At 32.9% G+C, this 5,894-nt stretch overlaps 1 long non-coding RNA gene across 1 annotated transcript; it reads right to left on the reverse strand.

The window, feature by feature from the left end:
* Positions 1-742: 742 nt before the first annotated feature.
* LOC112801336 (uncharacterized) lies at positions 743-4,449 on the reverse strand. Its single transcript, XR_003201889.3, has 6 exons — positions 3,844-4,449; positions 3,435-3,636; positions 3,229-3,294; positions 3,014-3,125; positions 2,309-2,481; positions 743-1,003 (listed from the first exon to the last, which is right to left on the reverse strand). It is a non-coding gene; the product is annotated as an uncharacterized lncRNA (long non-coding RNA).
* Positions 4,450-5,894: the final 1,445 nt, after the last annotated feature.

Consider the following 5,894-nt stretch of genomic DNA (forward strand, 5'->3'; position numbering starts at 1 on the left):
AGGTAGTCTAGAATCTTAGTCCAAGTGAAGAGTGAGGCAAGTCACTAACCTTTGAAGAATGATTCTGAGGCTCTAATATTTTTGTGCCCATATGTCACCTTTTTTCTTATTCGACAAGTTGATTATCGGCCGTCGCCACTTTAACTTTATGCGAGTGATCTCGGAAATATCACCAGTTGCCGCCTTAACTTTATGAGAGTGCCACCTTAACTTTATGCGAGTGATCTCGGAAATATCCCCAGTCGCCGCCTTAACTTTATGAGTGCCACCTTAACTTTATGCGAGTGATCTCAGAAGTATCGTCAGTCACCGCCTTAGTGATCTCAAAGAAAAACCCGTACCGTGATATTAAATGTGAAGAGTGTTTGGATTTGTTCAATCCATCTGACAAAAAAAAAAGTTTGCAAGTGCTACGTTTTTCCAGGTTTTGGCCCATGCCCAAGGTCCCATGTGATCTGTTTCATCCAATTTGTGATTCCAGATTTAACTTAAACTATCATGTTTCCCCAAAGGGGTAAACATGGGATAAACAGCAGAAAACACTACAGACAAAAATTGAATTATTCTTATTTTAAAATGCATAGTATGCTATGACTGAGGCATAAATGCTTCACCCCTTCATTTCCTTGACTTTCATCACCTTGTAACTTGATGGGAGTGATCTCGGGGAAATACTACGGCATGAGATTAGTACTTGTAGAAAGATAAAGGCTAAAAACTACTAGATACAAATGAAGACCGATTTAAGATATTTTTGTCCTTGGCACTTTAGAAAAATATCTTCACACGTCACCACGAGTGACAAGCAGCATGTGAATGGCATTCAATAACCAGCTAAAATTATACAATAGAGGTTGGTAACTGTTGAGAGATTGTTATGAAACTAGACAATTTTGTTCTCAAGTTTCCTTAATTCGTGCCTTCTTGAAACTTCATGCAAGTGATCCCAACATTCGAGTTCACACCGTCTTGAGACTTCGTGTCGGCAATCCCGGAGGGAATTCTGTAACCCGTAACATAAGATTAATGCTTCAACAAATTTAAACCTGCAACCTAGCTAGTGTTCGCCAACAGATTTTGGCCAAAATTATCACACACACTCGTATGGTTTAATTTTGATGCACTATCAAAAATAAAAAGTTTGAACAGGTGTTCAAGTTTGTCTTGCCAAATCATTTGAAGTCTTTTGAGTGAATCACCCAATACCTTGAAAATCTTACCAATAAAAATATGTGGTTGAATGGCAATGTAAGACTCATACACTGAACTCATCAAAATTAAGTTCAAAATGAAAAGAAAAATGCCATATTCAATTCTGATATTACTTTATGTTCTGTCTTTAGAATAGAGCCTCTAAATGCTTAAGGTATTTTTACATGCCACCACAAGTAAAAAGGAGATATCCTAATAACACTCTAAAACTTAACTAAGAATGCACATCAATCAATGAACCGAGAGATGTTTGTAACTTAAATATTCAGCCACCATGTTTCCTTAATTCTTGCAGTCATGTAAGTTCATGGGGATGATTTCAGAGGAAATTCCAAGTTGCTTTAAAAAAGATATATATCTAAGCTCATTTGTTAGATGAAACAAGCAGACGACACATCTAATAGGAATGTTTATTAAACATTACATAGATAGACACACCATGAGATAATGTGAATTATTACAACTATAGGTGCATCAACATAACTAAATATATATTTAATATTATTCGCAAAAAGTGTTTTATCTTGGTGCCAAAATTGTGCACCAACAATGGAACTGTATAATTAACAAGCCACAATAAGATCATTACTATATCAAGAATAGGTAAAGTACCATTAAAATTTATAGGCATAACACTCCAGGTATATTACATAATTCTGACGACCTTAAAAACAGATTTCTTGCCCAGTCCCAAAATCTATTCAAGATTAATGAATGAGTATATTATACATTTCTTTAATTTGTAATTTCAATTTAAGATTCCAAACATGGGAGACAAGGGAAAGATAACATTTCCCATTAAAAAAGTGAAGAAAGCTCTTATAAATGCTAAGAAATCTCCTCTAACACTCTTCCATTCATTTCGATATACCATATACTTTTGTTAACAAATTTATTTGACCCTAAATATCATTGAGGAAAACAAAACAAAGAAGAGATTATCATCACAGCAATATGAACCTGATTATGAAGAGATTATCATCACAGCAATATCATCACAGCGCCATATAGGGGAACTAATCGTATATTACACTTAACAATATCAAATTTGATAATCATTTCTTGAATCAAAGATAGGTTGAGGTTTAGAACTCACATTCATGTCATAGAATCAGAACAAATAAGCTATTGCCACCCCTGGTGTTCTCCCAAGTCCAGCAGTACAATGCACATAAACTCTTCCTTTTTCCTCTGAGATTGTCCATTCCAATGATAAGACTGCTTTAGGTAGAATATTTTGCAAGGAGTTTGGATCAAAGTCTATATTGCCTAATAAAATAGATTTATAAAATATATCAAGCTATGAATTATAATCCAGTCTCAGAAAAGCAAGCAAAGCATTTAACAAACTTACAACTCTTTCAGAAAAAGGTTTTCTAACCATATGTGAATGTCACTATAAATGCACCTCCTATTGATATTATGCTTCCCACAATTTTAGCTTGGGTTGTTCTAGTTTTTACATCTATCTTTTCCATCCTTAAGTTGTGGTAGTAATAGCATTGTAAACAAACAAAACACGGAACAAGAATGGATAATAGGGTAAGATACTAAGATAGTGATTCAGAAAGAAATTATTAATTACATCACTTATATATGTAATATTGATCATTTATTCCAACTGTAATTAATAAATACAAAACAAGATAACTTTGATTTGACTTGGACTGATTTTTATTATCTTCTGAGCATTTTTGTTTTCATTTTTCTTCTTCTTTGAAACACCTTTGAGCAGCAAATGATGATTGTACAGGTTAGAATTTTGTCAAATAAATCCATAAATTGAGAAAGAGAAAGGAACCTGCAAATGATAACAAGTATGACGGTGAAAGCAGGAATGAGGTTACTGATAGCTGAGGAAAGTGGGATTACTGTAACTAATTCCAGCATAGCCCAGCATCTGTGATGAACATCTGCAAAAAATTCACAACAATTAAGGGTGAAAAGAGCCTTAATGATGGTGAATTCCAATAGTCAACTCAAAGAAAAGGGTATATATAGGAATAGTTAACTTACCCTATGACCCCAAGCAGGGCAATTTTGGAAATGATTGAGAAACTCAGTGGAGGAACCACTCTTGATCTGCAAAAACAAGATGAATTCATATAAATCCATCAAGTGTTGATGTTTTTTCACAATGTATTAACCAGATAGGAAAAATTAAAATTTCTATCTCATGACAATGCCATTATGCAAGATAAGTTGGCCATTGTTGTATATACTTTCATAAAATTCAGAGTGGGAGTCTATTTTCTCAACAAAATTGACTGAAATGCAGGCTTCCCCAATATTCTACATCCTTATCTTGCTGCAAATTCAGAATGTATGTCACCCCCTCTTCCTTCTTGAGGTGATCGATGTCTTCAGGTTTCTGTGGTTGGGATCCCACAATGAGATTGTCAGTTATAAGTGTGTAATTCAAACCTGAAATAAATCAATCACAGATTGCATCAGCAGCAGAAATCATATTACTGTGCTATGCATTTTATAAAATAGACCCAAATTAATACAGCACTAACTGTTCCTTCTAGCACCTTATACAAAATGCAAGTAATTAACAAAGGAAACCCATTATTATATCAAACAGTTGGCAGTCATAACTAACAAAGAGGGAAAAAAGAGGAAACTAACCCAGATCGTGGTGATACTCATAAGGATTCCTCATCATCCTCTTCATAGCAAAATTGTAATCTTCCATTCCGTCCTTGGATTTAGAGGCAGCGGTATTGCTGGTGGAGGGTTTGTGCTTCTTCTCATCAATGCCACTTTCTGATAGCTTCTTGCAGCATATCCGAGTGACAGGACACGATTCAAAAGCAGCGATGTCCAGAGGGGCAGACGACAGCGTGACAGCAGAAGCAGAAGAGGCGACAACCCACAAACGACAACGAGAAGCATCGATGGTGACAACGGCGACGACGGCTTCGCGCAGCTCCAATGGTGACGACGGCGACGGAGCTGGCAGTGACGAGGACAGCCAGGCTCCCCTCCAGTGGCGGCGACGCTACTCCCTCGCGAGCTCGTCTCTCTCTCCCCTCACGTTATTACTCTCCCGACAGCGATAAGACGGCGGCGACGGTGGCAGTGACATCCACCGCCGCCGTCTCCCCTTTTCCCCCTCTCCTTCCTTCTCCTTCTTTCCGTTTCGTGTGTGTATGGTTTAGGGTCTGAGTGTTTGTGTGTGGGGCGGCTGGGGAAAAAAAAGGGCGAGGGTGAGGGTTAGTTAGGTTTTTATTTAGGAATTTTAATAAAATTAAGGTATAAATAAGTATTTTTAATAAAATTAGTAGTAATTAAATTACTAAAGATTTTAAATAAAAAATATCTAAATATTTATAAAAATTATATGAGTTTTAATTAATTTTAAACTCAAAATTTTATAACTTTAATTTAATTATTTTTTAATAAATATATTTTTAAAAATAAAACCATGAATAATTATAATAAATTATAAATAATTTATTATTTATTTTTTAAGAATAGAAGGTCTTATCGGTTTAATGATGGGTGTTAGGTTAAAGTGAGTTTAGGACTAATAGAGGGAGAGAAAAAACTAAATTTTTATATTTTGCTTTTAAGTGAGTTTTTTTTAAATTTATTTAAATGTAAAAATATATTAAATATTAGAGTGTTAATGAAACAAAAAAAATATTTGTTTTAAATTTATTTTAGAGTAGAAAAGGAGGGTGGCTTTGAGTGTGAGAGGTGGAGCCGTGAAGACAGTGAGAGTGGACAAGCGCGACGAACAGCAGAATGAAGAGTGAAGGTGAAAATTAGAATTAGAGTTTTAACTTCTTATATTTGTTTTTATTTTTAAATTTTAACTATTTTTATTTATGTTTAATAATTAATTTTTTAATTTAAAAAAATTAATTTTTAGTCAACATTTAAGACTTAAATATTAGTAAAAATTATATATTAATTTTATAAAAAATATAAAATAATATATACCTTTTTAAAAATTAATCATTTAATCTTTAATTTTTATAAAAAATAATTAATTAATACAAATAATATATTAAAAAATAAAATTTTTGAAATAAAATAAAATTATCTTAAAGATTTTAACATTTTAAAATAAGTTTTATAGTTACAAAAATTTTTATATTTTGTGACAAACAAATAACTTGTTCCAAACAATATTGAATTTTGTGACAAATTAATTTTTTGTTACAAAATAATTGGAGTTTTTGAAACCAATGGACATTTTGTTACAAAATTTTTTGAACTTTTGCAAGAACTTCGTCTTTTATTACCAAATATTATAAATTTTTGCAACAAAACACTGATTCGTTACAAAAGCCAATATAATTTGTAACAAAAAAATCAAATCGTTACAAAATATCAAAAAGTTTTGTAACAAATTGTATTGTTGATACAAAACATTATTATTATGTAACAATTACTAATTTTTGTTACAAAAAAATAATTTTTTGTAACAATTTTAAATTTGTTACAAAGTTTTTGTTACAAATGTTCCATTTTCTTGTAGTGGTAGTTATCATCATCAGAACCCTTCTTCTTAGGCTTGCGATATGTTTCCTCAACTTGCTTTGCCTTGTGCAACGTAGTGTCAATTAGCTTGGTAATGTTAGGAACTTGATAATTTTGAGCCACATAAATGCCACAGACTGTCCCTACTATGAATGAGAAGCAACTCCTGATTATACCCATCAGTACCA

Source organism: Arachis hypogaea, chromosome 5 (genome assembly GCF_003086295.3).
Source record: "Arachis hypogaea cultivar Tifrunner chromosome 5, arahy.Tifrunner.gnm2.J5K5, whole genome shotgun sequence".
Lineage (NCBI taxonomy): Eukaryota > Viridiplantae > Streptophyta > Magnoliopsida > Fabales > Fabaceae > Arachis > Arachis hypogaea.